The 23,924-nt window shown below is 40.9% G+C and overlaps 1 protein-coding gene across 1 annotated transcript in view; it reads left to right on the top strand.

The window, feature by feature from the left end:
• Nucleotides 1–23,924, top strand: part of ARAP2 (ArfGAP with RhoGAP domain, ankyrin repeat and PH domain 2) — a 127,057-nt gene that overhangs the window by 31,289 nt on the left and 71,844 nt on the right. The gene's annotated exons all lie outside the window — the stretch shown is intronic.

The raw sequence follows: 23,924 nt of genomic DNA on the forward strand, positions 1-23,924 counted from the left end.
TGCCTATATTATGGTACAAAGTTGCTAGCTGTGGAACTCTTAGGGATGCTGTTGGCAGGGGATAAATGGGGTAATTGTGTTCAGTGAATGACTGTGAAGTAGTGGAAGCAAAATCCGTTGCAGGACATTAAATGGAAGGTGTTATTTCTCTGTGAAGAAATCAATGACCCACAAGTAGCTGGAACCTGGGAGGGCATTTGGAGGAGGTGTTGCTATATGCTTGCCTTGTTCTTATTCTCTCTCAAATCTGTGTACAGGCAAACTCCTGTTTGCAATGCTGAATGGTCTTTCAGGCTTGTCATTTTGGAGTTGATCTCACTTCCTCTCCTCTGATGAAAGTCACCTTCCTCTAAAGTGTGAAATTGCTTTGATGGGTTTGTGGGACCACATAATGTTCAATATGAAATCTTATTATTCTTTCCCAGGGTATGGCCAAAAATTTCAGACTGAGAAAGACCTTTTTTTTTTTCTTTCTTCTTTTTTTCCCCTGCACTTTGCTCCAAGGAAGTTTTACTTGTCAGATAGGTTCTTTGAGGTCAGTCAGCAACTAGCTAATCAAAAACATGGTGCAATTTAGGGCTTGATAATGTTCTGCAGCTATAACAAAACTCCACAAATTATTTAGACATGTCATAATTTACCAAAAGTGTATTGGCTACATGGCATTTGAATTTAAGCCTGCAGCATGTGTTTTGCTGAATGAAACACCATGAAGAGAAATTGGTGTTTGTAGCTGAGCACAACATTCTAGTTAGACTGAAATCCTCAGTCTTGATTATTGTAATGATTAGGTGACCTGCCAGTTTGTTTATTTATATAAAGCTTGCAGCTAGAGGTTTTTTTTAAGGAGGAATAACGTCAAAATGCAAACACCACCTTCCCACCCTGACCCTGTACTTCACAAGGTTTTCTGATGTTGTTTCAGTAGAAAGAATGAAGTTGACCAACTTAACTTTATAGTCTGTGGGATGACCCACACTGTGTTGTAATGCTCAGTGTTACTGTTCCAATGGGATTTCATCAGTGAGAATGCCTGGCATGCATTCTCATCAGCAAGAGTCTTCTCTTTGTAGATGTTTGTGATTAGGAGCCACTTTTACCTTCAGAATCGATCCTGAATTCATCTGATGCCCCTGAACACTTTTGAGTGCTCCCTTATGGATGTTCTGAGTTTCTTGGTTAAGGGACAAATGCGGTGCTTCAGTGAGGTGTACAGACTTGTGGAGGAATTTATTTTCCAGAGTAATAGGTAATTTGAAACTAGCTATGTCCCTCTTGAGAATTTCAATAGCAGGCATCCAGTTTTTGCTTTCATCCTTCTTTCTTCCTCTACCCACACGTAACCACTGGGAGCATCTTTCTTGCCTCTTTCTGTGATGGTATTGGGCACTCCCTGCTCTGCCCACTATGCTGAGTGACTTTTCCTGACTCTGTATGTTAATACAAAACTGCTACAGAGCCTTTCACTGATGAAAAGTGCTTGATTGCTCTGTTACATGTTTTCAGGGTGCAGACTGACTAAAATAATCTAAGCTTGCTCCCCCTCTCTCCCTCCCTCAGTTCACTTTCTTGCAGATTAATTTATTTTTTTAACTATTACTTTGTGTGTACATGTGAGTTGTTCTTTTGCTTGTGCAGCTCTGTGGTAAGTTGTATCAGCTCTGCCCTTTCAACATCATTGATTTCAGAGTTGCTTTAACTGATCATGAAAGCACTCTCTTACACAGCCTTTCTACTAGGTGTTTATTCCCTTCTGCTACACGGATGCTCTGCAGAGATCACTGACTGCAGTGCAGCAGAAGGCAAAGCAGAATCAGGCCCTGAAACAGAGTGAAGGTTAGATGTTCTGCCAGCCTGTCAGCTCCCTTCTGCTGTCCAAATATTACAAACGATGGTGCAAAACCAGCTTCTTCCCAAAGCTTACTTATTTAATACTCAAAATATCAAGTGGTCTTAAGAGGCTTCTTTTTAGCTCCTCCATTTGAACAATGTCTCTTCCTTTGTATGATTTCTGTCTATTTGGAAGTCAGAATAAATAATTTCTGTCTTTTAAGCTTTCATAGTCTGTAATTCTTCTCTCTGTACCGCTTTTATTTCCAAGTTGAAAGCAGTTATTTTTACTGCAGTACTGATGAAACCCCCAATAATACAGCATGGATCCATTAGAGGGCTCTGTTGATCCAAAAATCTTTCCTCATCTCAAGTTTGTACTTTAGCCATTAATTACCAAGCAAGTATGTCCAGGGATGTCCTCAAATCCTGTTCATATTGGAATTCACATCCATGCTAGAACGACTCCCAGAGAGAGTTAGAGGGGTTTATTATAACTGCAGTGCTAAAAGACACCTATTTAGACTGCTCGCAATGTTGAGATGAGATCAGCTCAAGCTGATCCATTGATTTCTATTAAACTTGATAGAGGAGAGGCCACTGTTACTTTAAAAGATTATTTTTTTCCCTTCATTGTTAAAAGTGGAGAAGATCCTAAGCCAAATGCCACATCCTAACATAACCACCATGAACTTTTTGAAGTTCAGATTGAGATCAGAACATCATGTCTCAGGTCCATTTCTAGTTAAAAAGTGATTGGTTTAGCTTGTGCTTCTGGCAGTGATATAGTGCTAGTATGAAACCATCAATTTCTTTGACTCTTCATGTAGTGTGAATTTCTTAAACTTCCTCTCTGGAGCAAAAGTGAAAAATAGATCGTACAGAATCAATTTGTTCAACCTGCAACTTGCTGAAATTCCCATTTCTATTTCAAAATCATTCCTGCTTAAATAAAAACATGTCATTGGGACCTTCATGACAGCTCAGACATTGGCTTGAAATGTCAGTCTGCTCTGGTGGTGCCAGTGATAACCTCCCATCTGTGACCATCAGAAGAGCTGACAGCTGCTTGCCTGGGCTGCTAGAATATACTTCCTTCGTTAGGGTGTGTTAGATTCACTGGGATCTAAGGTCAGGGAGGGCCTAGGTGTCGCAGTAGTTGCACTAGAATTCAGCTTTGATGAAGAGAATTCAAGCTGCTCTTTTGTTGCTGCTTTGAATGGTTTTGAAATAGATGTATTTACCTGGGATAGTTGAGGAAACTTTGCCAGCACTAAGGACTGGGAAATGGTTTGTATGGCTGCCTGCCATAATTATTTGTGACTTTTTTCCCTCCATGCATGACTCCCAGCTTGAATAGCAATGAGTATTCCCTCTGTTATGTACAAGCAATAGCATCCATTTCCCATTGAAAACCTCTTGTTTCATTTTGGCTTGATGCTCTTATTGATTTCAGAAGGGTTTTTGTTCTGTTGAAGATTGAAATGATTTGCTCTGTGGCAGATGGGAATGTTTATTCATGTTGAGTGAACCAGTAAGAGAGTGCCTAATAAATGTCATTTCCTCTCTAATGCTAATGGTGCATTTAAAGCAGAACAGGATAATATCAAAAGATGTATTACTTCAGCAGGTAGAAGATCACAAAGAGTATGATATTGTATAGACCTGATAAGGGGATAGATAGAAGGACAAGTCAAAGATGATACCTCAAACTAGTATTCTGAAAGAGGAAGTGATGTGAATGTGAGGGGAGGGAAGTGTAAGGGATGTGTGTATCTCTGTAAGAACAGAAATGTGTTCTTAGCTCTGATAAGTAAGACCAGCTTAAAGAGTGCTCTGAGCTACATGATGCAATGAAAGATCCCTATCCAAATAGAGGGCCTGGATTAGATGATCTTTAAAGGTCCCTTCTAACCCAAACCACTCTATGATTCTCTGAAACACAGTGCCAGAGGAAAATTTTTCACTGTGAGGACAATTAGACTCTGGAATCATCTCCCAAGGGGGCTGTCTCATTTCAACTACACTATCAACTAGAGAGGTTGGACCAGATGATCCTTGAGGTCCCTTCTAGCCTGGCATTCTGTGGTTCTGCGAGATGACGTGGTTCGGATTGGACTTAGAAGTCTGTGACTTTTTGCTGTATAGCAATACGAATTTATAATCATCCTCTGCAAGGGACTTGTTCATTAGGGAATGTTCTGTTTTTCCCTGGAGAAAATGCAATGCTGATTAATAATCATAAAATGTGATGGATGAGAAAGAGAAACTGTTAAAAATGTTAAGTGAAGGACCTGTTAAGTACAGTAGAAAGTGTCTTAACAACGGAAGGTGAACATAGACAAGCAGTTAAATGAAGCCCTGAAGATGAGTAGTACTGATTGCCTGTCATGCTGAAGCAGCCTGAGAAAGCCTTTTCAATGTATTTAGATTCTTTGTTGTATCATCTTGATAATATTTGTGAATGTAAAATTAATCCAAGGTGATGGCAGCAGGGATCACAGAATGGTGGGAATTTGAAGGAATTGCTGGAGATCATCTCATTCAGCACCCCTGGGGAGAGGAGATGAATGAAAGTTGAGTAGAAAAGAAAATAGTTGCTTAATTGTTTTGAAATATAATGAGGAACCCTGAGCAAAGCCACTACTCACTTTTGGAAAGGAAGCTGGGGGAAAAGGTGTGGGATTAACGGCAACAAAAGAAAGTGGGAGGAGGAATAAAAAGACCTTTAGATAGGTGGAGAGAAGAGAGAGAAGTGCCTGGCATGTATCACAGTATAACCAAGGTTGGAAGAGACCCCAAGGATCATCAAGTCCAACCTGTCTCCACAGACCTCACAACTAGACCATGGCACCAAGTGCCATGTCCAGTCCCCTCTTGAACACCTCCAGGGACGGTGACTCCACCACCTCCCTGGGCAGCCCATTCCAATGACGAACAACTCACTCGGTGAAGAACTTTCTCCTCACTTCGAGTCTAAACCTCCCCTGGCGCAGCTTGAGACTGTGTCCCCTTGTTCTGGTGCTGGTTGCCTGGGAGAAGAGACCAACCCCCTCCTGGCTACAACCACCCTTCAGGTAGTTGTAGAGGGCAATGAGGTCACCCCTGAGCCTCCTCTTCTCCAGGCTAAACAACCCCAGCTCCCTCACCCTCTCCTCATAGGGCTTGTACTCAAGGCCTCTCCCCAGCCTTGTTGCCCTTCTCTGGACACGTTCAAGTGTCTCGATGTCCTTCTTAAACTGAGGGGCCCAGAACTGGACACAGTACTCAAGGTGTGGCCTAACCAATGCAGAGTACAGGGGCACAATGACCTCCCTGCTCCTGCTGGCCACACTATTCCTAATACAGGCCAGGATGCCACTGGCCCTCTTGGCCACCTGGGCACACTGCTGGCTCATGTTTAGGTGGCTGTCAATCAGTACCCCCAGGTCCCTCTCTGTTTGGGAGCTCTTCAGCCACTCCGACCCCAGCCTGTAGCTCTGCATGGGGTTGCCGTGGCCAAAGTGCAGCACCTGGCACTTGGACTTGTTGAATGCCATGCCATTGGACTCTGCCCGTCTGTCCAGTCGGTTGAGGTCCCTCTGCAGTGGGACTACAGTGCACTACAGTGGGACAGCAGAAGGTTCAGTTACTGAGAAAGAAAAGCTAAAATGTCTTCTTGGAGATGTTGTGGTGATAAGCTGTTACTTGTGAAAATCACTGGAAAGCTCTCTAAGGAAAGCCCTTCCTCCAGAAAAGGGGTCACTGCTTGATCACTGGTGCAGGCTATGGTCAGAGATGTTTTCAGCAGTGCCTTAAATAGGTGGAGGTAACAGGAAAAAAAAGAAGAGTGTCCTTCTTTGATTCTTCAGGCTTTATTCTTCAGAATAATACAAATCTGTAGAAGTTTAAAAAAAAACAAACAAACAACAGAACCAAAACAACCCAGAAATATACCAAATATATTGAAGGGAGAAAGACTGATATGAGGAAGTGTTTTAAAATAAAATATACTCTGATACATTGGTGACTTGAAATGGAAGCAAATGATCCAGCCTGTTAAATACAGAGTTGTGGTTTTAAAACCTCAGTCTTTCACTAATTGGATCCATGTTCTAAAACAGATTTTAAACAAATTTTAAATTGTATATTAAAATAAGGTAATTGAATTGGACAAAAAATGTTTGTCAGTGACCATGTTTATGGGGAAGATCTACATTTTACTACAAAAACAATGAAGTGGGATCCTGTCCTAGGTAGTTTAAGACCTAAAGATCTTAGAGGAAAGCATAAATAGTAATTCTGTCTAAGTAAATGAAAAAAGTGAAGGTTAAACTTTTCTCTGTGGACTTAACCTTTGGCTGTGTAAGGATTTTATTTTTCTTGTTAGTTTGGGTTTTTTTGCTCTTGAGATCTCATTGAGATGTAATAAGTATATACCTAAAAAAATCATGGAAGGTGGTAGAAAGCTTCATGCTTCCACAGTGATCAAAAGCCCTGTGATTAATTTGATTAGGGTTGGAGGGTAGAGGAGGAGGAAGGAAAATTACAGAGTTTTCAGCTTCTCAGTAATGCTCAGTCAAGCTTTCTAGATGGCTAGCATGTGTACAGCCAGCCACTTTGATCAGGTACAGATCAACAGTGAGGAAAAGTAGAATTTGTTTGAATATTAAGAAGGCAAAAAAAGACTTTTTCAGAGTGACACATCACATGTTGTGCAAATGTTTTAGATTTACTCATCATAAGGTTATAATGTTCCTGTGTGACCTCCTTTAGTTGACCGTGCAGGGGTCCAGCTATGGCAGGGGGTTTGGACTTGGTATTCCTCTGCAGGTTCCTTCCAACCCCCCTACCACTTTGTGGTAGTATTATCAGTGAAGTAGTAGGGAAATCCATTTTCCCCCAAGAGTACAGGAATCACCTGAGAGCATTATCCATCACTATATGTGTTACTGTCTTTTAAGACTTTCAAGCATGGCTTGAAATTTCACCATCAAATAATCTATTGGATCAAAAGCTTTTCCTAGAGGAAGCAGAGCATCATTATGTGTAGACCAGGTCTGCATGTATTTATTTTAAATGACATGAACAAGTGATTCCTTCCTTCAGTGACCCTGCCTAAGCAGTGTGCATATATGTATAGATACACTGAAATAAGGGAGTGTTTTCTGTGTGCACAACAAGTTTTGAGATAACAATAAGACTGAAAAGGAAAAGGTAGTTTTCCAGAAGAGTTAGATCTGTCTTTCAGTAGCTCAATATACTGTGGAATTAAAGGTAGCTACAACATTACTTTGCATTCATTTGATTCCTGTTTAAATGTAAATATATCAGTGAGTTCTCAGAGGAGAAATGCTGAAAAACTACTCACTGGCTTTGGGTTGCTTTTGCTTCTTTAAATTGAAGACAATGTAAGCCACTGTTTTTGCCTATCCTTCTGTTACTCCTGTGTATTTGCCATGGCTGGGACAGGAGTAACATTAAACATACCAGTGATAACACCTTTTTTTTTCTTTTCCTTTTCTTCCCCCCCCCCTTCATTTTCCTTTTTTTTTTTTTAATTTCCCATTTCTTTTCCTCAGCCATCATCCTATACTTCAGGTATTTAACTAATTGATAGAGCTGAAGTACTAATATTTACATCAAGTTACAAAGCCATTACAACAGTGAAGAGGAACACTTCTGAGTCGGTGCAGACAGCATATCCTCTTTGAAGTATTCATTCCACAAACTTAGAGCAGTACAAACATGTCTCCCTTTCTGCTTCAGTCTTGTGAGAGATGAGGACCTGGAGTCTTCTGTCCACCTCTGGAGCCCCCAACACAAGAAGGATGTGGAACTGTTGGAGCAGGTCCAGAGAAGGCCACAAAGGTGGCCAGAGGACTGGAGCACCTCTGCTATGAAGACAGGCAGAGGGAGTTGGGGTCATTCCGCCTGGAGAAGACTCCAAGGAGACCCTCTAGCAGCCTTCCAGGATTTGTAGTGGACTACAGGAGAGCTATAGAAGGACTTTTGACAAAGTCATGTAGTGACAGCATGTAGGGTAATGGCTTCAAAGTGGAAGAAGCTGGATTTAGTTTTTAGCAGGAAATTCTTCCCTGCAAGGGTGGTGACGCACTGAAATAGGTTGCCCAGGGAAGGTGGGAAGGCTCCAAGCCTCGTAATGTTGAAAGCCAGGTTGGATGGGGCCTTGAGGTAGTAGGATTCTAGTAGGAGCTGCCCCTGCCAGTGGCAGGGGTTTGGAATTAGATGGTCTTTAAGGTCCCTTCCAACCCAAACCATTCCATGATTCTATGACAGTGTCTGTGAATTCTGTTTCCTAGTAAGTTAAAAGCACTATGATCTGCCATTGCAAATTTGTAATTCTTTAGCCTGCATCTTCTGTTATTAACTTGCCATATTTGAAATCTGCTGCAGCTCAATTAACTGAACAGAGTTAATTAATTTAATCTTTAATTGCTGTGGCTCAGACAAGAACTGTCACAAAAGGGTATTTACTTTTCCCCCATATTGCCTATGTGATAAAAAGCTAAGTGTTGTGTGTATCCTTCTGTCAAAGCTAAACTGTAACAGAGGGGTGAGGCTACTCTTTTGTCCAGTTTGAAGTGGAAGAGCAGCATTCTTGAAGACTTCAGGATTTGCCTAATCTGTGGTGAATATGGTTGGGTGAACACTGGCTCACACTATGATGATTAAAATGTTCTCTTTGGTTGCAATAAAATGGATTAGCATGCACCAGCAGGAGACTAAAGAGTGTGCCTGCAATCCATTCATGTGCCTTGTAACTGACACTGTATAATGTCTGGAACTCCAAGCACTTATAAACAGGTGATTGATCATAATGCACTTAGCTTGCAGGAGCTGAGCAAGCAGGAAGAGCTCAGGGTTCATACAGCAAACTGTTTTGGAATTCATGGATTTCTGGTGTTACTTCCTGATGGTTTTCAAGATTGGGTGCTCTCACTTCAACCTCTGTTGCATTTCATCAGAGTAAAGGACTGCTGGAGTTTGTTTAAGATGCCCAGAATTTGTAGTCATCCCACCATTTATTTATTTTCCTTCATACCCTTTCACACCTCCCCAGCCTCTTTTGTTGCAAACAATTAATCCAACAGTGGACACGTGCTCCAGAACTGTTGTCCTCTGCATAGTGTGCGCTGGAAATGTGAACAATATCTTTGCTAGTTGGAGTTGCTTTTTTACTGCTAAAATAGTTAGGCCATTGGAGTTTTCAGCAGTGAATGGCTTCAAATAAGCAGTATAAAGATGATCATCCTTGAAATACTAAGAACTTCAATATGGTAGCTTAAGGGACGTTTTAATCTTTTGGACCTTAAATGACTTCTTTTCCGTTTGCGCTGGTTTCTTGACGCTGTTTGGAGCAGTCTGGCTTTGCTCAGATAACAAAGCATTATTTTCTTCACATCTTGGTTACAGCTACAAACTTTATTGAAAACAAATATGCTATCCTTACAGTGAAAGGAAGGGAATTTGTGATTTACAACATAGTGAGGATGTGGGAAATACCCCAGTGGGCCTCCTCAGCAATAATTTACATCCCTGGCTAATAAATTGCTAGGCCAACAAATTTGAACTTAATCAACTCAAACTGAATTATTGCCTCATGAAACACTTCAGTGCCATTGTTATTAAATGAAATTCCCCCTCTTTGATATTTTGCATGAAGGTATTCTCCTGTTAGGGATGATTTTTAAATTTGTTCATTAAAAGTCAGTTTCTTACAGATACTTCCAGAAAGCTTCACTCCAAAGTTATTTCCATCTCAGCATGTGGGTCTGACACCCACTCCCCAGAGATCCACCAGAATAATTGATTGATTGATGTCTAACTCTTTTAAAGGGAAATGTGACAAATGTTCCATGCACTGAATTGTAGCAAAAATCAAGCTTTGTTCCCATCACTTGGGGTGGAAGGCTGCCAAAACAATTGGCAGTGGGCAGCTGAAGGACAATGTGAACAGGCCTGGACAGTGGTTGAGAAGGGAAATATATTCAACCTCTGGTATCCAGAAGGTTGAAAAGCAGCAATTCAGGAGAGAAAAGATAGAAATAGTCTTGGTTTTGTATTTTAAGTGATGCTTTGAGAATTTCAGATAACTTTTATTTGGTTGGATGTTTGTTGTTTGGGGTTTTTTTGTTTCTTTGGTTATTTTTTTGGGGTTGGTGGTTTTTGTTGGCTGTGTTTGTGGTTTTTTTCTGTTGGCTGGTGTGGATTTTTGTTGGGTTTGTTTGGTAGGTATTTTTAATTGATTGTTTGGTCTTTTGGGGACCTTAATATTGTACTTCTGCAGTATTTCCAGTACAAATTGCCTTGTAAAAAAAAAAAACCCAAACCCACACTTTGAGCCAAAGAATGAAGTGGCTGATGAGCATGTTTTACTCGCGAGATAAACACTTTAATTATTGGCTTTGCAATCCTTTGGGGGGTTTCTGGTATCTAATATTCAATTATTACAGCCCTTTTCAATTTCTTTTTTTTTTTTTTTTTCCTTTTCTTTTAACGTGAGTTAGGCTGCTTGAAAAAAAACAAATGATCTGCTGTCCTTTGGCTATGAAACCATTTTGCTCATGGCAAAGCTACTGTCTCTTTCTTGCACTATCCAATGCTTTCAAATTGTACAAGGTTCTTTACTCCACATCTAGGCAGAGAGGAGCCCATATCCACTATACTGCATTATTTGTCTGTGTTTATACATGTCCACAGTCTTAAGTTCAGCATGCAGAGCTGTTTTAGAGAGATGAGAGTGTGATTTGAAGAAGGTCTTGAAGCAATGTGGCTGCACTGGTATAATTATGATGGCTTTTTATACTGTTTCTTGTTTCACTGTCAGCCTGTCTGGCAGTTGTTGGAGAGGCTCTGCAGGACTTTGTGTGATGATGAGATGTGTGATGTGTTTTTCCAGTCAAGGGCTGTAATTCCTTGCCATGGGGTCATAAAGAAGTTCAAAGGCAGATAAAATGACAGCAGTCAGCAACAGCAGCTCAGTTCCTGCAACACAGGAGTAATTGCAGCCCATTATTACAATTGACTCTCGCTTCTCTCCCCTGAAGGAACTGAGCAGCTGCCAATTTACTGTGCTGCAAGAAAACTGATGAGCCAGGAGATGGGGGTCATAACGAAAGTTGAGAAACTGATCAAGGCAAAATTCATTAGTCCTGAGTAGCCATAAGAGAAGAGAAGGAAACAGTGCTGACTGGTCATCACTGATGCCCAGGTGGGAGAGATGGATTCTGGCTTCCAGGTTGGTTTGTTTCACCTTCCACTTATTCTTTTGCACAAAAAGAAGCAAAGGGGGGGTTTCTATCATAGTGTGTCTCACTTTGTTTAAAACAAACCAACCACACAGCAGAGGAACCTGACACTTTTCTGTGACCTGCCTAGAAAGGGCTTATTTCACCCTGAATAAATACATCAGGTGTTTCTCTGTCTGCTTTCTGTGTGCTCTGTAATCACTCCTGTGCCTTAGGTATTTACAAGCTTCCGACTTTCTTTCTGCAGCTAAAAAGGGATGATACATAACTTGCTTCATCTTTTCTGTTTTATTTAATGACAATGTGGAGTTAGTAAAACTTGATTTCAGGATGATCTTAGGTAATTGCCCTTGCTTACAGTAAATACGTACAATTAGCAGTTTGGATATGAAATTTGTGCATCTTTATTGGTGTTCTTAGCAATAAATGCAAATGCAGGAGAGGAGGCTCTGTTGTGGAGGCTCTATTTCTTCTCTCACTGATGAGGTATGGAATATCAGAAGCATATTTCTTAATTTATGCAGGTGGAGCTTTACTGGAATTTTACAGGGAAAAGGGAAGAAAAAATAAGGTTAATAGAGTGCATTGTAGGTACAAAACCAGATGATGTTATCTCATCCCACTTCTGTGGTGCTGCCTGTTCAGGTCTTCTCATTGTGCAGGTCTTTCATCTCCAGACCTAAATTTCATTCTCTTGACACTACATGCAGATGTATTTTTAGAATTAACCTTAAAGAAACTTGTGCAGATTTTGTTCTAGCTCCTTCTCCTTCTAAATGGAAAATTTACAAAGGTGCATTTCCAGGGCAGTTTAAGGAAAGCTGTTGCTTGTAGGATCTAAAAACAGAGATATGGGGCGAATCGCTAGCTCTGTGAATGTTAGTTGGAGCTTTGTCACTAATATCAGAGTTCCCAAGTTTTCATTTTAGTCCAGTATTTTGTTTTATTCCTGAATTCATGTTAGTCCTAGTTTCTTAAATGGCATGGCCATGCTGGGAAAATTCACCTCCTTCTAACTAAAATGTGTTTGCAGATTGCAGCTGCCCCTTTGTGCTAATATAGAAGGATTTTCTGGAAGATTTTCTGTTCTCCAAAATCATTGCAGCATGATACAAGCCTCCCCACCCACAGCTGGTGCAAACTGCTGCTGCTGGGTTTCTGAATATCCTGAAATGGAGCAATTTTATAGCTTGTTCTATTTTACTATTTGTGAGCTTCCCTTTTGCAGTGCTATCTTGAGCAAACCTTGATGCAACTTCTGCATGATGAGAAGCACCTGCATGCCTTCAGTTCTGAGCCAGAACAGCTTTTTCATGGCTGTGCTTTCACCATGCTAGGAAGTGGGCTCATTTTGCCGGTGTCTAGGTCAGGATGTTGCTGTTTGATCAGCCTGTAAGTCAGTGCTTTAGGGAATTTTTGTCACTTTCCATGAACAAAATGCCAGTGTAGGTGCTGTTCTTCACTAATCTCTGATTTGTAAGGCATCTTGGCTTATTTGAGCATGGTAATATGTGTCTGCTTCAAAATAATTTTTATTATTGCATGACTTCGAAGGCTGTTCTAATAGAACAGCAAGGAAATAAATTTGTAATCTTGCAAAACATTACAGTTAAGCTTCTGCTTGCTCCATTACACAGATATTATTAATGATTTTAGACTCAGTGTAACCAGCAATCAAGGCCTGTTGCCTCACCCCAAGAACTCTGAAAACAGAGTTAACATTGCTGTTAGCAAGCTTTGCTTTTTCAGTCTTTCATTAAGTTCAGATGAGCAAGATTTATTTCTTCCTTGTGTAGGGAGATGGATGGGAGCGAGACACCTGAGAGGTGAAAAGACTTCAGGAGACAGGTGGAATCATGGCACAAAGGGAGCTGCATGTCTGTGGCTTATCCTGAGTCCTGCAAGACCTTCCTGTGCTCATTCTGTGACAAGGGGAAGCTGGGTGAAGCAAGATAAATGTAGAAATGGTAGCTAGAGATAATTTGTTAAACGTTGGGTAGTTTTTAGGTTTCTTTCTACCAACTTGCTCTTGGGTTGGCAACACAGAGTGTGAAAGGTATTGGGAAGGAGTATGTTGTGATTGATATTATTTTATTTTTTCAAGGAATGAGGTTTGTTGGCTTTTTGTTTTGTTTTTTAATGTCTTGGTTTGAGCCTTTCCAGCTCAAGACAGAATGTAATTTACCCCAAATAAAATCACTCACACAGAAATGGAAGTTAAATAGAAATAATATTTACAAAATTAAATGTAGTACAAAAGGCACCAAGGTAAAAGGATATATACACAATCTGGCTAAGCCCCAAACTAGTCTTCACCTAGGCTTCAAAGACACAGCAGAAAATATTCCCCAGCCAGCAAAAAAAGCCTCCCCCATGCTGCAAACAAAAGCAAAAGCCACGCATCCAGAGAGAGAGAGAGAGAGAGAGAGATCTGACCAGAAGGTCTGCCCCTTAGATAGGGAGATACAGGAAAAGGGAATAGAATAACAAATTACAATGGCATTCTGTAATTCTGTGCCTCCTTCTGGTGCTGTCTAGTCCCCTGGAGGACCTTCACCTCTGTGGTTTTACAATTAATCCTTAACCTAAAACAATTAAGTTCTAATTTGTCATGCTATCTTCCTTAGAGTGTGGGTGCTCTGTATTTGTATGCAGTGCAAATGTATACTTTTCTGTTGGGTGTTCTGCTTCTCATTAGCAGAAAGTAATTCCATTGACACCCTGAATTTGCTTGATTTTTTAATTTTTTTTTATTTTTTTACATATACTTCTCACAATTTTTGAGTTTTGGAAGACTGATATTCATGAAAAATTTAGGCTGCTATGTTAATTAAGAGAAAGGTGTTTTGTTTTGGTGAGACTACATTAATTCTAGACCAAATCCTGCAATGTGAGTGCAAGGCAGGTGTTTTACAACTGGGCCCTTGTTTTATTTTTGACTGCTACAAAAATATTTGCATAGCTTCCCTGGAACTGTATGGGGTTATTCTTGGAGCTGTGAGTGCCTTTGGTTAAATTATATAACTGTGGTAGTTGCCCTTCTTTGGCTTTCATCATTATAAAATCAAAACTAAACTAAAAAATCACTGCAACCAAATTGCAGTGGCTTTTATGTGAACACATAATAAAACTTATTTATGATGGATTTATTGGGACTTCAGTAAACTCCATAAGCATTTAATATTCCAGCCATTTCAGCAGTGAAAAGTAGACTGCTTATTTGTGAACTGCATTGATTTGTGGAACTCTTCTACACATTTACTTTTTATACTAACATTATTTTCTTTATGTGGAATCGCTGCCTTCATGACAAAGTCTAGGCAAATGTGAAAGTGAAGAGCTGCTGAACTGTAGCTGTGTGTGGCCATGAGTGATTTTGCTTTACAAAAAAAAAAATCAAAATACTTCTTGTGCATTCCTCAGCTCTTTTCATCTTTAATCTCATAAAGACAAAGGTATATGTGTGAATCTAAAACCAGCAGAAGAAAACCACTGCATTTTTGGCTGAACTCTATATGTAAGGAGGAGAAAATGCTGAAATAACTGACTGGGTTAGGCAGGCTTTCTGCTTACCAAAAGCCACTGTGCAGCATTGCTGTTGTCATGGCATCAAACCTCTCTTGGTCCAGGCATAGAATAATGTATGGCAAAACTGTTGATGTTGCTGTCCCTACCCAGTCCTGTTGTGTATTACTCTAAACCAGTGAGGAGTTCACAAATCATAGTTTGGTCTTGTTTGGTTAGCAGGAAGTTGCTGCTTTACCTTGGCTTCTAGAAAATGTCTGTACCTCCATGGAGCTAAGGCATGTTCTTAAAAGTTTCTGGGCATGCACAGACTCAAATTATAGTTCTACTAAATATGTGTTTGTCTTTCATAAGCAGAGAATTCATTGTGGTATTTTGGTTCAGATATTTCAAAACTTTCAGAATTTTGCAACTTTAAGCAAATGTGAAGTCTGATGGGATCTAATGTCCCTTTTCTGCTGGAGTGCATGTTTTTTAAAGTAGCTAAGAACTTGCACCATCTGGCCAAAAGCTTTTGTGTGGAACTATACTTTCCTTGGTTTATTTTTTCCTCTTAAATTGAAGATTATAATGTCACTTGTCAAAGTGAAACTTTTTCTTGTAATGGCTTTGTGAGCAGCAGGTGTCTAAAATCTCCCTAACTGGAAAAAATACTGGTAGTGCAATCCAGAGCTCTCCATATTTCATTAAAGTACTCCTAATGAGATGTATTATTTAATATTTTTTTTGGTGGTGGGTGTATTTTGTTGCAATTTGTATCATCTCAGAAGGGCTTTTCAGTTTGGTAGAATCTGAAATCTGAACTGTTAGTTTTATTAACAGCAGCAGGGAAATCCTGTAGTGATCTAATTATGATAAAATTGGGTATGTTTGGCATATAGGGTGTTCAGAAAGCCATAGATACTTGCTTAAGATGTAAAAATATCCATTAGAGTTAATCCTGTTTGGATGGCCTTTGAAAAGTGTTGAAACTATTAACTTTTTTGACATTAATTGTCGTTTGTAAATATTTTAGGTTTAAATATTTGCAGGTTACATGAAGATAAGATTGATTATGCATTTGTAGCATTCTATAGTCGAGATCCCGGCTCAGATCTCCCAAGTTAGATGTTGCTTTACAATCTCACACTAATGATGCTCCAGCAGGACAAGAGAGGTGATTTTAGTCCCTCTCTGCTCCCACCTGTAGCACTGCATACAGTTCTGGTGTCCCCAGCATAAGGACATGAAACTGCTGGAGGAGGCCCAGAGAAGGTCCATGAAGATGATCAGAGGGCTGGAGCACCTCCCCTAAGGGAACAGGCTGTGACAGTTGGGGCTGCTCAATCTGGAGAAGAGAAGGCACCAGGGAGACCTTACAGCATCCTTCCAGAACCTGAAAGTGGCCTAGAGGAAAGCTGGGGAGGGACTTTTTACAAGGGCAGTGGTAGGATGAGAGGGGATGGATTGAACCTGAGGAAGGCAGGTTTAGACTGATTATTATGATGAAATTCTTTAAAGTGAGGGTGGTGAGACCCTGGAGCAGGTTGCCCAGGAAGGTTGTGGATGCCCCTTCCTGGAGGTGTTCAAGGCCAGGTTGCATGAGGCCTTGAGCAAGCTGATCTAGTGGAAGGTGTCCTTGCCCAGGGCAGGATGGTTGAAACTAGATGATCTTTAAGGTCCCTTCCAACCCAAAGCATTCTAGGAGTCTTTGAGTAAAAAAGCTTTGAAAAACTTCCTTCTACAGAAAATTTTTTTGCTGATGCTTATTGAAGGAGAAATTATGAATCATTTTTACTTGTGAAATGTGGTATCATCGAATTACATTTTATTGTGCGGAAGTAGGCAGTAAACAAGTTTTTATATGCGTAGTGAGAACCAATTATTTTAGCACCTTACTGTTTGCAGTCATTGTAATAGGCCAGTGAGACTTTTTACTGGTGAATATCATGATGTTTGCCAGCAGATCCAAAGAAGTGATTCTGCCACTTTGCTCTGGTGAGCGGACCTCACCTGGAGTACTGTATCCAGGTCTGGAGCCCTCAATATAGGAAGGCCATGGACCTGATGAAGCAGGTTCAGAGGTGGGCCAGAAAAATGACCAGGGTGTTGGAGCACCTCTGCTACAAGGACAGGCTGAGGGAGCTGGGCTTGTTCAGCCTGGAGAAGAGGAGGCTCTGGGAAGACCTAATAGCAGCCTTCCAGTACCTGAAGGGGGCCTACAAGAAGGATGGAGACTGTCTACAAAGACCTAGAGTGACAGGACAAGGAGCAATGGCTTCAAATGGGAGAAGAATAGATTTAGATTGGGTGTTAGGAACAGGGTCTTTACTATGAGGGTGGTGGAACACTGGAACAGGTTGCCCAAGGAGGTGGTTGGGGCCCCATCCCTGGAGATATTCAAAGTGGGGCTCCAGGGGGCTCTGGGCAGCCTGATCTAGTTGATGATACCCTGCTTGCTGCAGAGGGGGTTGGACTAGATGACCTTCGGAGATTCCTTCCAGCCTGGACCATTCTATGATTCTGTGTTTGGAGATTTTCCATGACCACAGCTCAAGATTTTAAGCATCACAGAAGCATTGACAATCTGTCTGTCCTTCCTCCAGGAGTTCAAGCAATTTGTCTGTACTGGGAATACAGGAGCAAGATATCTTCTTCATTGTGTCTGTAAAGCTTCAGCAGGAAAATTATAAAGATGTGAATAAATGTGTGTTGTACTTTTAAAATAAACAGATTATTTTGGTCTCCAGAGAGCAATCTTGGTAAATCTTCCAAGAAGGTTCCCAGTTATGAAGCACTGAGGAGTTATGAAGCACAAAGAGGAGTCCAGATGGCTACTTAAACTTTAGTACTAATAGCTGTGCTTAGGATTGTCCTTGCATCAACAAGAGGTGCTTTGGGTGCTTATTGTAGGGGAAGTGTTTAACAGTATGTGAGAGTTTGAGATGGTGACTATAGGGATACCTCTTTCAGCTAAATAAAAAGAATAAATTACAGGCGGGTGGATGGGGTCAAACAATAAAAGTGAGGAGAACTGAGGAATTTCCAGGTCATAACAGGTTTTGCATATGTTAAGCTGGTATCCCCTTGGGATGAAAGATGTGTGAAGGAAGTAGCAAGAGCTCTGAAATTGAATGAATTTCCATATATTACGAGTTCTGTATCATGAGGAACACGATTGTCTCCTTTAATAAGAGGCAATGCTCTAAATGGCCATTGGAATGGGAATGGAGGTGAAAGTCTTGAATAGAGGCTGTACTTAGTCATGACAGCCTTGGAGTTTTATATGTGTGTTGATTTAGCTGTGTTATCTTTAAGTCATCTCATGATGTTTGAGAAGCAGCAAAAGTAAAGATCATAGACCAGGCAGGCTGCAGTTGCATCAGCCTCTCTAGCTGGTAAGGTGCTGATTCCTGAATGAACTCTCTGCTGGGGAAGAGCCCTGCTGGGATGGAGTCACTGTAATTGTTCGAATTGTCTATGTTTCTCTTTGATGTAGAGGAGAGGGATTTGCAACAGAGAGCAGTTTTTTCTCTCTTGCTTGATACATACTGTAACAAGTTGCCCAGAGTTGTGGTTGAGGCCCCTTCCCTGGAGACATTCTCGATCAAACCTGATGGGGCCCTGAACAACCTGATCTAGTTGGAGATGTCCTTGCTCACTGGAGGGGGATGTGGGACAAGGTGACTTTGGAGGATCCCTTTCAAGCTGCTGTATTGTGTGATCTGTCAGGGTGTTTAGGAAGATAGCAAGGCAGGTTTTGTATGCAGTGTTACCGGCTTGCTTTTGGTGCTTGTTTCTGTCTTGGGTGCCTTGGCTGTGAGACTGTTGATTTCCTAGTATGCTGAGTGACAAGAAAAAGCGTGTGCTTGAAGAATGGAATATGGCCTGAATCACACTGTCTGTGCCTCAGCTGAACTCCAAACTGTAGAAGAGTTGAAGAGTTTTGGTGTTGTTTTTTTGTTCGTGCTTTTGGGGGGAGTTGAGTTTTTATTTTGTAATGCTTTTTCCAATCCCTCTCAGCACATTTCTGTACAAGTGAGACATTTGTGAATATTTGGAATTGTACTTTTTCCTCTCCTCTCTTGTCATCTTCTTGCTCCCTTTTGAGGACTAAGAAATTGACGCTTTTAGTTTAAGTATGTATGTACTTGTTCGTAGCTGCTGTCTTTGAACTTCCCTTTCCAGATTTTATCATCTTGCCTTAATTCACTGTGACCACACACAAAAGCCTTTCTTTTTGGAACTGAAGAGGAGAAGGAGAGTGGGGAACCATAGTCTGTGTCTTTTATTCTGCCTTATGTTCCTTAAATCTTGTTAAGACTTCAGGTATTCAGTGGCTACTATTATGTTCAATTTGAGTGAAGCCAAGCATCTAGATAATAGAAAGAAATTTTTTACAGTGAGGGTGGTGAGACACTGGAACAGGTTGCCCAGGGAGGTCATGGATGCCTCTCCCTGGAGGTGTTCAAGGCCAGGCTGGACAGAGCCTTGAGCAATCTGGTCTAGTGGAAGGGGCCCCTGCCATAGGCAGGGGGATTGGAACTAGATGATCTTGAAGGTTCCTTTGAACTCAACCCATTCTAGAATTCTGTGATCTATCTACAGTAAAAACTTCCTTGGGGTTAAGTAAGGAGATAGGTGTTCCTATGATTATGTAAACTTCATTTTGGGGGAGAACTAAGCTAAAAACCTGTGAAATAACATTACCATGATTACAGATTTGTACACCCACTCTAAACATGGGAAAGCTGAGCTTATTTCTAAAATCTTGATTTCATCCAATTAAATCTTTAAAATGTGATATTGTGCAGTAGATACTGGAATATGCTATTTTCCTCCACAGGAGCACTGCCTCATTCAGTGCATTGTTTACTTTCTAACTTAGTTTGATAATTCTAATTTCTTTTAATGAAGTTTTCATGTGCCTTTTCATTGCACACTGCTGAAAAGTGCCTTGCAGAAAGGAGCCTTCATCAGTAAAGGAATGTTCTGGGAGGAAGGCATCAGTAATTGCTCTGTTTGGCTATTTGAGGAACAATGATGAATGTATTTTTTGTCAGTTCCTGTTAGGTGAAGGACCATGATTGTCTCCTCCATGCAGGAGAAACAGAGTGAATGATTCAAATATCCATGTATTTTGCATTCTCTAGTTTTCTGTCTTTTCTGGGGGGTTGGGAGGGAATAGTTTTCCATCAAACTACACCTGCTTAGGATACTACTTTCATAGGTCTCAACTGAAGTTCCAGTTGCTCAGCAGTTCTGCAAATCAAACCCTAGGGCATAAAGTCAGGTACTAGGAAATGAAAAATGAACAGTGAAATGACTGTATGCTCAGGCTTTTGATTTGCACTGAGTAGAAATTGGCAAAGGCAAAGATAAGAGCTAACTCCAGGATGGTATTCAGTCACTTTAATTATGTGATCCTCCTTTTTTTTTGTATTCTGCAGCCTGTACAGGAAGGGGGCTTTCATCTTCATGTGTCCTAGCTCCATCCCATGCAACAAGCAAGGCTGGGCCTGATGGTGCATAATCAAGTGATTTAAAATTGTATTGGTACTGCAAAGTACACACACATAGCTGCTGAAGTGAAGATTCTGAATTACTTCTGTAGTAAGTGAACAGAGAGATTTGGAACTTATATGAAAAGTAACATCTGAGGCTGTAACTGCCTTAGTCTTGGTCAGGAATGCATGCTTTGAAGCAAATCTCATAGTTGTCCTCACTTCTCATGCACTGACTTTCATCACAGAGCCATCTAAAAGTGCCCATGTTAGGTTTCTTTATAATGGAATGATGTGGAGTGATGAGGATAGGGATGTGCTCCAGCAGCATGTGCAATACACTAGACACCAGCCTACGGCAAGGCAGAGACTAGAGCAAATGTGAGTGGCCCTTCTCTTCCTTCTTTTAAACCTCCAAAATCTCAGATACCTGATTGTCATTACAAAATATTTTGCTGTAAGAACTTGAATCATTTTCAAATGTTTCTATTATGGGACACAGGGGTTTTGCTTAGCTACGTAAAGAGCCTGAAACTGATGATGTGACTACCTCATGTGGCATCATAGAGAAGCATGAAGCTATGGAGTTACCATGCACAGACAGCTTGAATTCTACCATCTCCTTGCTCATCAGGGCTTGAGTTGGCAAACTTCATGTTCTCTTAACATCATTTTTGTGTGTGTAATTAGATAGACTATGCTTCACTGCAGTTTCATTTTTAGACCTCATTAGGAGGACTGCAAGAGAGAGTACATATGGCTTTACTCGTGGCAGTTCTTACTCCCATCCAGGATATGTAACTATCACCTAAAATCTGCATTAAAAGGTTTTGGGCTGTGATGAGGGATGTAAGTATCTGGAGGTTTGAAAAGCCTGATGAAAGGTAGTAGGAGAGGCTAAGCTTAATTGTAATTTAGAAGGAGAGGAAATCTATGTAAATATGCAGAGAATTCAGGATAAGGTTTAGTGGTTGTGGTAGTGCTGGGTTGACAGTTGGACTTGATGATCTTAGAGGTCTTTTCCAACTGTAATGATTCTATAATGATTCTAAGAATTAATATCATCAGGGCAGTTTCTGCATTACTAGTCATTGCTTCTCAACCTCTAATACATAATGACTTAAGTTTTCATTAACATGGAAGCAATTTTTTCCTCATTTTTCTGTTGCAGAGGTTAGCCTTCTTTAACAGCTGGAAAGGCTGAAATAGACACCTCCATTTGAGGAAGAGAGGACAGAAACTACAACTCTTTTCATTTTGGAGCTAGCATGGTGGCAGCATGGTATTGAATATCAGCAGCAGATTCAATTTAACCCATGACCCATGGATTTAAATTTTCCTTAATTCTGTGGTGTTTATTTCTGTGTCTGTAAGACAGTGGCAATGCATTAGAAAAGGTAGGAGGCTCATTTTTAAGCTCCTTGAATTTCATCCAGAAGAGATTTGAAGAAAGGTTAGTAAAGGCTGTCTCAGGATTGGTTTTGCCTGTGAAAAGGGGATGCGTAACAGAAGACAATTCTGTGTGGTGATAGTATCATAGTATCAGTCAGGGTTGGAAGGGACCACGAGGATCATCTAGTTCCAACCCCCCTGCCATGGGCAGGGACACCCCACACTAGATCAGGCTGGCCAGAGCCTGGTCTTAAACACCTTCAGGAATGGGGCCTCAACCACCTCCCTGGACAACCCATCCCAGGGCTTCCCCACTCTCATGGTGAAGAACTTCCTCCTCACATCCAGCCTGAATCTCCCCACCTCCAGCTTCATTCCATTCCCCCTAGTCCTATCACTACCTGAGATCCTGAGAAATCCCTCCCCAGCCTTCTTGTAGGCTCCCTTCGGATACTGGAAGGCCACAATTAGGTCTCCTTGGAGCCTTCACTTCTCCAGACTGAACAGCCCCAACTCTTTCAGTCTGTCCTCATAGGAGAGGAGCTCCAGCCCTCTGATCATCCTCATGGCCCTTCTCTGGACACGTTCCAGCACGTCCATATCCCTCTTGTAATAGGGGCTCCAGAACTGGACGCAGTGGGGCACTTTATAGATGCATGCTAAAGGTTTGTTTTCTTTCTTAAATAAAACAGCTCTATCATTTCACTGTTTATACACAGGTGACAGGTTTTCCTAGGTTACCTCTTTTTCAGACAAGAGTGATAATGCCAGCAGGACTCACACACTGTAATTATTCCTTCCTCAGGAAGGAGCAAGAGCTTATGAGAAAACCAGTACTCACCTCATCATTAACTACTTTCCACTTTCCCTTAGTATTATTTTTAGCCTTCACTTAACTATTCTGTTTAGTGAATCTCTTTGATCTATCATTAGTCTGTAAAAATAATTTGGTGGTTTTTTTTTTTTTTATTTTATTTAAAGCTTTTGTCAACCTTTCTTCATGAATCCAGTATAAGTCCAGGCATTTAAGCCATATCTGGACTTTTTAAAAGTCAAAATCAACCCTCAGCTTTCTCTCTGCATTTTTGAATCTTCTCAAACTTTTCTTGGTGTGTCAGAAAGTCTAACACAATTTAATCTATCTGAAACAATGAGCTTTCAGTCTGCAGAAGCAACTCAGAAAAGATAGTGCTTGGTCTTGCTGTCAGTACATTTTGTATAGTGCTTGAATGGCCCTATTGTCCTCTTGTGCACTCAAAGTGAATGAATTTGTCTTTCCAAGTGGAGCATTTCTTTCTTCCCTCTACAAATTCCCACTTCTGTTTCTGAAGAAGAGAACAAGACTGCACTCCTGGAAGCATATAATTCTGAACCTTGAAAATCAGATTCCAGTGTGCCTGTCCTTCACAAAGCCTGGTTTATGCCAAGTATTGCCATAAAGAGTTTGTTTAGACCATTACAGAAATAACTTCACCCTAATGTACCCATGAAGTTGGTTAATTTGCTACCCTCTTCAGTTATGAAGAGTTCTCATTTCTCTTTTTGACTTTTCTTAATCTGAAGTCTAGGACTGGAAGTTCTTATGCACTTCCTAAGTTTTGTAGCTGTTCTCTCATCACTGGGGTTGCTCTTTCACTGGGTACATGTGCACATTTGGGAGGGTCAGTGCTCCAGCTAAACATAAAGATTTTCAAATTAATAAATGTAATTTTACAGATTCATAGAATGGTTTGGGTTGGAAGGGACCTTAAAGATCATCTAGTTCCAAGCCCCCTGCCTTAGGCAGGGACACCTTCCATAGGCAGGGGCACCTTCCATGAGACCAGATTGAATTTCTAGAACTCTTGCTTAGTTCTGCATTACTTAGGTCTGTATAACACAGACATAAATGAGTGGTCTTTCACCTGCAGGGTGCTGCCATGCAGCCTGACCTTTTTGCTCCAAGGAAAGTGGATGCAGCTGGATGAATTCATAAAAATGAGTAAGATGAAAGGAATATAAGAGATTTTCAAGAAGGAACAGTATTGTCTAGGTAGTCTGGAGTGGGGGAGCCTGATGGAAGATCTCATTGTGCTCTCTAAAACTAACTGAAAGAGGTTGGAGTGAGGTGGGAGTTGGTCTCTTCTTCCTATTAAGGTGATAGAATGAAAGGAAATAGCATGAATCTGTGGCAGCAGTGGTTAAGGTTGGACAATAGGAAAAAATTCTTTCCTGCTAGAATGGTCTGACAATGGAACAGGCTGCCCAAGGAGGTCACCATCCCTGCAGGTGTATAAGAAATGTGTGTACATGGCTCTTCAGGATGTGGTTTAGTGGCCATGGTGGTGTTGGGCTGACAGTTTGACCTGACCTTAGAGGTCTTTTCCAATTGAAACAATTCTATAAATAAAGCTTAGTTACCTCTTCCTTAAGGTCATGTAATGAAATTCTCAATCATCAGGCA

The sequence above is a fragment of the Dryobates pubescens genome, chromosome 1, assembly GCF_014839835.1.
Source record: "Dryobates pubescens isolate bDryPub1 chromosome 1, bDryPub1.pri, whole genome shotgun sequence".
Taxonomy (NCBI): domain Eukaryota; kingdom Metazoa; phylum Chordata; class Aves; order Piciformes; family Picidae; genus Dryobates; species Dryobates pubescens.